This window comes from Heterodontus francisci, chromosome 13 (genome assembly GCF_036365525.1).
Source record: "Heterodontus francisci isolate sHetFra1 chromosome 13, sHetFra1.hap1, whole genome shotgun sequence".
NCBI lineage: Eukaryota > Metazoa > Chordata > Chondrichthyes > Heterodontiformes > Heterodontidae > Heterodontus > Heterodontus francisci.
The window spans coordinates 14,283,243-14,296,123 of NC_090383.1; positions in this window are offsets into that span (position 1 = coordinate 14,283,243).

The window sequence follows — 12,881 nt, forward strand, 5'->3', positions numbered from 1 at the left end:
GACAAGTCTGGGATTGATCAGTCTGGAGATGATCAGGCTGGGATTGATCATTCTGGGATTGATCATTCTGGGATTGATCATTCTGGGATTGATCATTCTGGAGATGATCAGGCTGGGATTGATCATTCTGGGATTGATCATTCTGGGATTGATCATTCTGGGATTTATCATTCTGGGATTGATCAGTCTGGGATTGATCATTCTGGGATTTATCATTCTGGGATTGATCAGGCTGGGATTGATCATTCTGGGATTTATCATTCTGGGATTGATCATTCTGGGATTGATCATTCTGGGATTTATCATTCTGGGATTGATCAGGCTGGGATTGATCATTCTGGGATTGATCATTCTGGGATTGATCATTCTGGGATTTATCATTCTGGGATTGATCAGTCTGGGATTGATCATTCTGGGATTGATCAGTATGGAAATGATCATTCTGGGATTGATCATTCTGGGATTTATCATTCTGGGATTGATCAGTCTGGGATTGATCATTCTGGGATTGATCAGTATGGAAATGATCATTCTGGGATTGATCAGTCTGGGTGTGACCCGTCTGAAATGATCAGTCTGGAGATGATCAGTCTGGGATTGATCAGTGTGGGTTGATCAGTCTGTAGATGATTAGTCTGGGATTGATCAGTCTGGGACGATCAGTCTGCGATTGATCTGTCTGAAGATGATCAGTCTGAGATTACTCAGCTTGGGGGCAACGAGTCTGGGATCGATCAGTCTCAGATTGATCTGTCTGGGATTGATCTGGCTGGAGATGATCAGTCTGGAGATGATCAGTCTGGAGATGAACAGTCTGGGATTGATCTGTCTGGAGATGATCAGTCTGTGATTGATTAGTCTGGGATGACCAGTCTGGGATTGTTCAGTCTGGAGAGGATCAGTCTGGGATTGATCAGTGTGGGGTGATCAGTCTGGGATTGATCAGTCTGGAGATGATCAGTCTGGGACGATCAGTCTGGGATGATCAGTGTGGGATTGATCAGTCTGGGATTGATGAGTCTGGGATTTATGAGTCTGGGATTGATCAGTCTGGGTTGATCAGTCTGGGATTGATCAGTCTGGGTTGATCAATCTGGAGATGATCTGTCTGGGATTGATCAGTCTGGGATTGATCAGTCTGGGATTGATCTGTCTGGGATGATCAGTCTGGTGGGTGACCAGTTTGGGATTGATCAGTATTGGGATCATCAGACTGGGATGATCAGTATGGGATTGATCAGTCTGGGACGTTCAGTCTGGGATGATCAGTCTGGGATTGATCAGTCTGGGACGTTCAGTCTAGGATGATCAGTCTGGGATTGATCAATCTGGGACCATCAGTCTGGGATGATCAGTCTGGGGGGTGACCAGTCTGGGATTGATCAGTAGTGGGATCATCAGACTGGGATGATCAGTATGGGATTGATCAGTCTCGGACGTTCAGTCTGGGATTGATCAGTCTGGGACGATCAGTCTGGGATTGATCTGTCTGGGACGTTCAGTCTAGGATGATCAGTCTGGGATTTATCAATCTGGGACCATCAGTCTGGGATGATCAGTCTGGGGGGTGACCAGTCTGGGATTGATCAGTAGTGGGATCATCAGACTGGGATGATCAGTATGGGATTGATCAGTCTCGGACGTTCAGTCTGGGATTGATCAGTCTGGGACGATCAGTCTGGGATTGATCTGTCTGGGACGTTCAGTCCAGGTTGATCAGTCTGGGATTGATCAGTCTGGGACGATCAGTCTGGGATTGATCAGTCTGGGATGTTCAGTCTAGGATGATCAGTCTGGGACGTTCAGTCTAGGATGATCAGTCTGGGATTGCTCAGTCTGGAGACAATCAGTCTGGAGATAATCAGTCTGGATGTATTGAGTCTGGCAGTGATCAGCCATGTTTCACTGCTGCAGGCACCCAAAGCCTAGAGCCAAACTATCAGCTGGAGACAACCTTGGTCCAGACAAGTGGACCAAATTCCCTCCCCCGCTTAGCGGAATTCCTATGTTTGGAAATTCACCCCAAGGATTGCCACATGCTTTGGTTCAGAATGATCTGATGAAATTCTCGTCAGCCATTTTCCTGAATTTCATTGATACACAATTGCAAGTTTACATCCACAAACTATAATGAAATGACAACATTTTTCAACGAAATGACTTATGAGCAACCAAAGGAGTGAAAATAAAAGTCATTTTACCCGTTAACAAGTATCCAAATTCTAACTTGGAATGGAACAATTGCTGAATGCTAAAATGACTGCACGTCGAAACTCTGTATAAAATGATTCCAATGTGGCCCTTATACACAGATTTCATAACGCCAGCATCACAAACCCTTATTTTGCCAAATAAACAAGATGAACATGCAGACTTCAAAATAGGAACTTCTTGAAGAGTGCACTTCTTTATTTTTCATTTTAAGGTGAAATAAATATCATGTCTGTAAGACAAAACTGATACATGTAAACTGCAACATACAATGTTGAAGTTAGTGTTATTTTTAAGCTGGAATAACTCGCCAGGTTCCAATAGGCTAATGAACTCCCAATGGAAATCATTGCTATATGTAGCTCACATGTGGATTGTCACAACATGCGCTGGGTATACTTTTTTTTCAGCCCAATATATTTTAACAAGTTGGGTGAATTATAGTAATAATCTACAATCACAAATTTGAAAACATGCTAACTAGCTCTTTTACAATGTTAAATACTTCTGCTGCCTGACTGTGTCCTACTCACACTGCATGGGGTTCTGAGCACTGACAGAAGTTATGATGCTGTACGTATGTGGTTTATAGACCGCGCAAGGCCTGTGTTTGGATCTCTTTGCAGCACAGATGCAGTCTTAAAGTCCCAGACAGTGCCACACTGTATTTTAATAGCACATGTCCTGCAGAAATGTGTTTTGGTTTTCCTGACGTTTTCTCCACTTGAAAAAATAATCAAATAGTCTAATGGTTTCACCTGGTTTCAGAAACATGCAGCCCCACATTCTGCTGTGGCCTGGTCAAAGGGCCCAAAGAGTGTGAGAATCACTCACTTGCAGGGGTTCAAACGCACTCAGTGTCAGATTTTATTGACCAGGCAACTGTGGTCAATGGGTTTCAATCAGGTGTGGATGTAAGTCACACCAATGGTTTCTTGCACATGATTAATCGCAAAGGATTATGGCTTGCTCTTCTAAATAAGAATAAAGGAAAAGGGAAAAGGACTTTGGTCTATCACAGCTATTATCAGCCTAAAACATATCGGGGTAGATCTCGGCTCTGTGCAAAAGTGGGTGATAGCAAGTTGGCAGTCTCCCGATTTTTTTTTTACTTCGATTGAAGGCAATGCATATAAAAGTGGGGTGAGATATCAAGATTTATTCTTTCTCAACAGCCTTACCTAGCAATTGAGGAAATTACCATAGCTACTACCATCAACAAATGCAGGGTGTTACAGAGATGCTGATTTTTTGGGGCATATGCTTTGTGCCCACAGTGTTGGGCACCCAGGAACATAGGATCATAGCGACAGGACTAGGCCATGCAGCCACTCTAGCATGTGCCACCATTCAATCAGATCATGATTGATCTGTATCTTAGCTCATTTACTTGCTTTGGCTCTGTATCCCTTAACACCTTTGCAAAGCTAAAATCCATCAATCTCATTATTGAAATGTTCTATTGATCTCCTAACCTCGACTGCTTTTCAGGGAAGAGAGAATTCCAGATTGGGAATTTGGAAGCTAGAATTGGTAATGAAGAGGAGAAGCCAGGTGTTCCTCTGCATGGAGTTTAGACAGGGACAAATCAAAAGGAAATTCATCCTGGCTCATTGTCTGACAGACTGACTGACTGACTGAGAGGTCATTGTCACACGTCAACCCTTTTGGAAGTGAAAGTGATGCGTGACACTGGAATCCCTAAGGAGAAGGATAAATGAAATAAGTTGTAGATGAGATAATTATTCAGCTGTACGTTTGCCCAAAATGTTTAGTCCTTTGGAGATTCTCCACTTTGTTACCTCAGCTGGACCACAAGAGCTACAGCAGAATAGTCAGGAGCAGTTTCTCCCTCTTTTTAGAGGTAGCCTGACAAGCCTAGACCATGTCTCTGCCCTCTGCAGCGTGGGCCATCCAAGATGTGTCCCAACTCACTTACAAGCTGCTCTTGAGGCCCAGTCTTCTGATCTTGCAAACCCTGATGCGCTCAGTGACTGATGCCGACATGCTTCCCAGCCCTGACACAGCCCTTCCCCCATGGATTTATAACCCTCATGTTTTTAATTACGTTTTAAAAAGAAAAAATGATGGAATTTCTCTCTGTTAAGAGTTCAATTTCTGGTTTGCATGTAGAACAACAAAGGAATTATTAACCACTAATTACATCCTGTGGACAGGCTTGTTTGGCACTAGGTGGCAGTGTTGTATCAATGCATACGATTCCCTGAAGGAACGAAGCAATTATATCTGTACATGCACTTCAACTCTGCAACATCTTAACCCTGGCTACTTTGTTTCTATCAGATTTATTTAAAGCTATATTTAAAATACATTCAAAGCATATGCAAATTTGAATCTTAAAGTGGCTGATGCAAACATTTGGCTGGGTTATGGAGTGGGTGACTACTGAACTGAGGCATCTAAAAATGACTGTGTATCTCAGTGTAACTGGGAATGATAGAGTGGGCGCAGGGATGTTAGCGGAGTTACAGTTAAATCAGGATGAAAATATTCCTTCAAAAAAATGGATTAAAAAGTTTGGCACGTGCACAATAAAATTTCCCAGCGGGATTTTGTTTTTAAATTGTGAGACCAACATGCTGTCGGAGGCTGCCAAACAAAACACTGGAATGTGTAGTAGCTGAAATCTGACCAAGGATGGAGACACGAACAGAGCCTGCTTTAGTGACGCCAATTAATTTTTGTGGGGTCTCGGGTCTGTTTGGGATAGACAAAAAAAAACACAATTTGCTTTTAGCCCAGGTCACTGAAAATCCGTGACCGGTGAATTTCTACATATTTCGTGATTTATGTTTTCTCTCTGTGAGCTTTCTGAGCAAAACCTCTCAAATTTGCAGTTGCTGATTTTTCAAATGCCTCGCCCACAATGTGCACCTCAATCAGGCGTAGCCATCGGAGTATAGGTGTGATGACCTAACCTGCCATATTTGCAATGGCTGCTTGTTTCCTTGTACAGTAACACTAAGCTTTTAAAGAAGAATTCATTAACTGACAATTTCTGTTACATGGTCACTGGCACTGTAATCTAAACAGATGCCAGGGTTGCTGCAATGATCTGTAACAACTCACTGCACAGAATATTCACATTCATAAAATGACCTCGGTTTGCATCTGGATGGATGAAGCTTTATAAAGTCTCAAAGCCTTGTAATTGTGTGGCCCTCAAAGTATTTGAAGTCTAGCTGCTTCTGTCTATGTAACTGATATGCCTCCAACTTAAAAAAGCCACCAAGAATGAAGGAACCAGGAGGGTTAAGATAACCCTGGCTCCAAGCATCTGTACCTGGTAGAAAAATGAAATAGAAGCACTAATGAGATAGCATTGCTGGAACAGTGACGACACAACAGTGACTACACTTCAAAAGAACTTCTTGGCTGTACAGCATTTGGGACGTCCTGAGGTTGTGAAGGCGCTAAATAAATGCAAGTCTTTCTGTTGCAGCGGTCAAACACAAAGGGGTAGATTGTATTTCCATTAACTTCAATGAATGTAGTGCTCCAAATGTGGGTAAGAACATTTAGCTGGTGTTATACATTAATGAAGGCTCATTTTAAAAAGCCAGAAGTTTCTGGGCTTGGCTTATCAATACGTTTGTACATAAGGCCTAACATCATGGGCAGTTTTCTGGTTGTCACTTATCTTGAGTTCAAGTGACCGCAAACACACATTTAAAGTAGGCCGGAAAAGCTCAATGAATCAACATAGCTGTCAATAAACAGCCTCAGTCAATTACTTACTTTTCAACCCTCCGAAGAAGCTCATTCACCTCTCAGATCATCCCTGCCATCTCCTGAAGCTCGGGGGAGGGGGGATGATGCTCTTGACTCATTGCCAGGCAAAACCTTTCCTTTCATGTAGGATCCAATGTTGCCTTAAAAGTGATAGGTGGACAATTCCTGTGGTAGAGCTAGTGTGACTATCACACTTCTGATCTCACAGCAGTACAAATTCTTATATTCTTGTTGCTTTATGTACTCCAGCTGCATTGCACTCTGAAAGCCAGAATGACTCTAAAATCCACTTCTCAGTGTGCAATAAAATTACCGTTGTCACTTTACAAACTAACAAAGGTTAGGACAGTAATTCCAAGCTGCTCTCAGTCTCTTTCTTTCTAACACTGTACTGCAGTATAACTGAAGCCTAGTTTTGGTTTGGGCTGCTTGTGCCATTGCATGCAGTATATAGGTCATATAATTGAAGAAGAATACTTGCATTTATATAGCACCTTTCACGACCATAGGATGTCCCAAAAGGCATTACAACCAATGAAGTACTTTTGAAGTGACGTCACTGTTGTAATTTAGGAAACGCAGCAGCCAATTTGTGCACAGCAAGCTCCCACAAACAGTGGATAAATGTGAATAACCAGATAATCTGTTTTGGGGATATCAGTTGAGAAATTAGTACAAGAGGCTACAAGAGCAGGTCAGAAGCTAGGAATTTTGTGGCGAGTAACTCGCCTCCTGACTCCCCAAGACCTGTCCATCATCTACAAGGCATAAGTCAGGAGTGTGATGGAATACTCTCCACTTGCCTGGATGGGTGCAGCTCCAACAACACTCAAGAAGCTCGACACCATCCAGGACAAAGCAGCTCATTTGATCAGCACCCCATCCACCACCTTATACATTCACTCCGCCCACCACCAGTGCACAGTGGCAGCAGCGTGTACCATCTACAAGATGTACTGCAGCCACTTGCCAAGCCTCCTTAGACAGCACCTTCCAAACCCACGACCTCTACCACCTAGAAGAGCAGCAGATGCAAGTTCCCCTCTAAACCACACACCATCCTGACTTGGAAGTATATCACCGTTCCAATCCTGGAACACCCTTCCTAACAGCACTGTTGGTGTACCTACATGACATGGCAGCTCACCACCACCTTCTCAAGTGCAATTAGGGATGCACAACAAACGCTGGCCTTGCCAGTAAGGCTCACATCCCATGAACGAATAAAAAAAATAAATATTGGTCAGGACACTGGGGACCGCTCCCCTGCTCTTCTTCAAAAGCATGCCATGGGATCTTTTATGTCCACCTGAGACAGAGCTTCAGTTTAATGTGTTAACTGAAAGGCAATACCTCCAACTATGCAGCACTCCCTCAGTACTGCACTGGCAAATCAGCCTAGATTTCGCATTTAAGTCTCTGGAGGGAGACTTGAATCTATAACTTTCAGACTTGGCAATGAGAGAGCTGCCTCTGAGCCACAGTTGACAACAGAACCCCACTTTGTGGCTATCAAATCCTAGTTATAGTATAATCTAGATATTAGATCATCAGCTGGACAATGTTTTCAATTGCTTTCATTAGCTTAGATAAAGTACAGGGCCATAGTCAATCCAAGTGTATAACAGGAGATAAAGCCTACAGACTAGGCCTTTCTCCTACCCTCCTAGATTTCCCTTTTCATGAATGCCTGAGCTGAGAAAGCCTTAACTAAAATAGGTTTATTATATATTACTTGATTAATTTAACAATGTGTTCTTTTTTATTTATGGTGTAAATACTATCACCACAGTTCAACTTGTCAAATAAATACACATATCTTTGTTATAGTCAGCTTCTCCCATAAAATATTGAATCAGAACTAAGCTCTTAATTAAGATTTACTGACCTGTAGCTATGCCAAATGAATTTTTCCATTAAAATTCTCCGAACTGAGCTAAGCAGAATGGCAAATAATATCACCTTCCAATACACTGCTGACACTAACATGGTATTTTCTGGGACAACTGGCTTAAAAAAATTGGGGTTTAATTTTTTGAACTGCTCTTTGACTACATTGACAATGCACCTACCGCACCTGAAAGAGATTTCAACATGAGGTTAGGGTATTTTCGTTTTCAATAAGCATTTGGTTTCGGGAATGCAATCTCCTCGGGACAGGAGTGAGGTTTAGCCGGGTTGGGTATAGGATATGAGGCAAAGACAGAGAGACAAAGACTGCAATAGCTCAACACAAAGGCTTCTTCCTTTATTCTTCTGTCTTAGGCCAGAATTTTGCACTTCCCATAGGAGTGGGCTGGTGGCGAGGTGGGTTGTAAAATTGAGTGGGAGGTGGGGGTGCCGTTCCTGATGCCTCCCCCTAACCCCGCTGCAATTTTACGAGGGGTGGCGGTGGCAAGAAATGGACTGCCCGCCCCAGGCCAATCAAGGCCCTTAAGTGACCGATTAACTGCCACTTAAGGGCCTCCTCCTGCCGCCGCTGGCATTTTACCAGCAGCCAGCAGGCGCTTCAGGCCGCAGAGAAGGCCACCAGGTTTTATCTAGCGATCTCCTTGCGGGATGGGGTGGGGGCCCTTCTGATCGGGCACCCTGTACCACGGACGGCCACCCCCAAAGCCCCAACCATCCCCACTGAAATATAGTCCCCCCACCACCTCCCAAGCAACCCCCTACTTGCCTTGCTGGGGCCCAGCCGATTGTCCCCATCAAGGCCCCAAAACTTACCTCTTTTCCGGGGCCGACATCCATGATCCAGCTGTTGGCTGGGTGCAGTCCCTGCAGTGGCCACTGCTCCTAGTGGTGCTGCTGGGACTGAGAGCTGCCGGCCCGCTGATTGGCCGGCAGCTCTTAAAGGCGGGAGCTCCTGTCTCAAAGAGGTGGAAGTCTTGCCCAAGTCCAATTAAGGGTCTGGGGAGCGTAAAATCCTGGCATGGCTTCCCAGGCCCAGAAAAGCGGGCTCGCCCCCGACTTTTTGACTGGTGGGTGGGGCCTCATGCCCAAAGTAAAATGCTGGCCTAAGTTTCACTTTCTGTTTGCTCGCAAGTGTGTTCTACAGCAGCCTCTAGAATACACAATGCAATTTCAAAACACTACGGGGAACAGAGCTTTACACTATCAACTCACCTTGAACATTTCAAGCTGAAGCATATATCGAACCAGCCAAATCACAAGCTGTCACAGAGGGTGCGGAGGTGAAGAGTCCTTCACGCAAAAGACTCTACATACCTGCAGCAGCAAGAGTTATTGTGAGGTGAGCACTGGCTTTTGATATGAAACTGTATGCAAGATCAATAAGTAGCAGAATCATTGTCACATTACCAGTCCCATCATGACATATTTTTTGGTTTACAAACTCGGCAAAGTAACTGAAACAACATGAAATGAGAACAAAAAGTACCGGAAATACTCAGCAGGTCAGGCGGCATCTGTGTAGAGAGAAACAGAGTTAACGTTTCAGGTCTGTGACCTTTCATCAAAACCAACAACTAACTGAAACAATAATTTGACAAGAGGACAATGCCCCTTAATATCAATTGTATGCCAGTTACAGCAGTACACAAACAAAAAGTTCAGACATTTAGACCAGCCTTTGCATTTATATAGCACCTTTCACAACCTCAGGATGTCCCAAATCACTTCACAGCTGAAGTGTAATCACTGTTGTTATGTAGGAAACAAAGCAGCCAATTTGTGCACAGCAAGCTCCCACAAGCAGCAACATGATAATCATCAGATAGCTTTTTTTTTCAGAGATGTTGGCTGAGAGGTAAATATTGATTAGGACACTGGGGAGACTCCCTTGGTCTTCCTTGAAAACAGTGCTTTGGGATCAGTATGGACCTTGTGCTTAAGTCAGTAGAGTGAGATTTGAACTCTTGATTGTTGGACTCAGAGGGGGAAGAGTGTTAGCACTGAGCCACAATGTCAGCTAACATGTGAGTTAATTTGCAAATGAAATAACAATACAAAACACTTTTTTTCGAGTCTTTTAATCAATGTAAGAATGGGGATTCATCACAATTAATGACCTTCAAATGATAAAAATATGTTTATTATAATGGGGTGAGACAACAGAAATAAAGCGGGTCAGACTGGAGTTACAAGGATTGTATGCCAAATCTGATGGACATTCAGGTTTATCTAGCAAATAATGCTTGACAGGTCTTACATTTCAAGCAGTTACCGTTCAGATAGTCCATAAATAACACAGCTAGATGCAAATTCACATCAGCATCAGATTGTATTAACAATTACACAAGGCAATATAACCTCTCCACTCAGGTTTCCACCCCTTCCACAGCACTGAAACGGCCTGAATCAAAGTCACAAATGATATCCTCTGTGACTGTGGTGGGCGATCCCTCCTCATCCTCTCGACCTTTCTTCAGTGTCGGACAAGATTGAACAGGGCATTTTCCTCTAACTCCTATTCTCCATCTTCTGGCTGCGTTGGACTGCTGTCACCTAGTTTTGCTCTTATCTACCCTGTCATAGCCAGAGAACCTCCTGCAATAATTTGTATTCCGACCCCCTGCATCATTATCTCTGGAGCATCACTGCACCACCCCCCCACCCCCCCCCCCCCATGCCCCCACCTTTGAGCTACTGTCTTTGGCTCTCTCCCATTTTCCCTCTATGCTGCCAGTCAGTGACATCATCTGACACCCAACGTTACCTCAGCACCACCTATCTGAACAACTTATTTGTTGTCGATCTGTTTCTCCAACATCTAGTGGATGAGCTGAAATTTTCTCCAATTAAATATTGGGAAGGTTAAAACCATTGGCCCCAATATCTACTGAGTGACGGAGGCCCAGAAATACCAGGGTGGCAAAGGCCCTGCCAAATTTAATGGCAGGCCCTCAGTAGCATTTTATTACTCCATTACTCATTCGGTGGCCAGCCAAATTGAAGGTAGAAGGTTTGTTTGAGGGGCCGGGGTAGGGAGGAAGCACTCCTGCTCCTTCTGGACCAAGCCATGCTGGAAAAGGCCTTAACTGCTGAATCTGGCAGCTGCCACCTCTCTTCAGCTGGTGCCTTCCCCAGCCCTGGGAAACCTGTCCCGCAGCCGTTAAATTGAAATAGCTCCAAAAATCTGAGGAACGGGGCCCGCATTTAAATATTAAGATAAGGAAATACCTCTCCAGAGCAGGGTACATGCACGGCCCCACAGCCACCGGGATGAAAACAGAAGTAGGAATATTCACAGCGGGTCGGAGGTCAACTTTCACATTCATGCCAACTCAACCACTCCCCCGACCCTCTCTCACTCATAGTGGGGGATTAAACGTCCCCCATGTGTCTTCAGCCCCTGTCACAAACTCCAATCCCTAACTACTGAGTCCATCACAACAATAAAAGCAAAATACTGCGGATGCTGGAAATCTGAAACAAAAACAAGAAATGCTGGATTCACTCAGCAGGTCTGGCAGCATCTGTGGAAAGAGAAGCAGAATTAACGTTTCGGGTCAGTGACCCTTCTTCGGAACTCAGTCCATCCTCCAGTCCAGGCACCATCTCAGGTTGAATCGGAATCTTCACTAGTTGCCTTTCCATTAAATACTGAGGTGAGCTTCCAACCCCATATCTTCTCCATTAGAAATATTGCCAAAATATTGGCCATCTCCGACCCTGCCACAGCCTATCTGTGGCTGAAACTCTCATCCATGCTTTTGGTACCTGCAGACTCAACTATTCCAATGCTCTCCTGGCCAGCCTTCCATGTTCTACCCTCTGTAAACTTAAGCTCATCTACAATTCTGCTGCCTGCATCCTAACTTGCATCACGTCCTGTTCATAGGAACATATAAGAACAGGAGTAGGTTGCTCAGCCTCTGGATCCTGTTTAGCCACTTAATTTGATCATAGCTGAATTATATCTTAATTCCATCTACCCAACTTGGTTCCATATCCCTTAATACACTTGCCTAACAAAAGTCTATCCATCACAGTTTTGAAGTTTTTACTTGACCTCCAGCCTGAACAACGTTTTGGGGTAGAATTCCAGATTTCAACAACCCTTTGTGTGAAGAAGTGCTTGCTGGCATCACCTCTGAATGGCCTAGATCTAATTTTAAGGTGCTGCCCTCTTATTCTGGACCTCCCCACCAGAGGACATTGGGCTGGATTTTAAGAGCCCACTGCCAATCTAGGCAGTGAGCCCAAAATATGGCAGCCCACCCGTGCAGGCCTCACTCCGAACAGCCGCTGTGATCTACCCGTGCGGCGTCTCATTTAAATAGATGCGGCGGCCCCCCCCCCCCACCCCAAATCACATGGAGGGTGCGGGCTGTTCATCCCTGGCAATGGCGTCAGCTGCCTGTGCACAGACGCTGGCACCATTTCTAAAGGGCTGCCAGCCCCATCACTTAAATTAAATGTTTAAAGTAGTACCCCCACAAAAATATGCAATAAACTTCTAATGCCCTTTTCCCACACTCCCCAATAACATTTACATTCATTATTTGCCCTTCCTCCAAAACACTCACCTTTTAAGCGTGACCTTCCCACCCTCAACAGACCGCACAAAGTTTAGAGTTCACCCCTTCCCAGCATCCCCGACACCCATTGCATTTGTTTAACCCTGCCTCCTACCCCGCCACACAGAAAATATTAACTCCACCCCCCTCCCCACCAGTGTCATACTGTATTTCCCCGGACGGGGAAACTGAAGGTGCAGGAGTGCTGGCCACTGCACCAACGATCACGGTAGGCTCGGAAGACTGAAGGTAAATCCATTTAAATGTATTAATTTTATTAATTTAAATATTTAAATTCAGGTTCCGTTGCCCAGTGGTAGAGAGGTCACCACGGAGACACGCCGCCGGCAGGAGGATCGGTCTGGGCCCTCCCGGCGGGCCTCATCTGGACCCATCCTCAGGCAACCACCCCCCACCACAGATCATGATGCCGGGGGA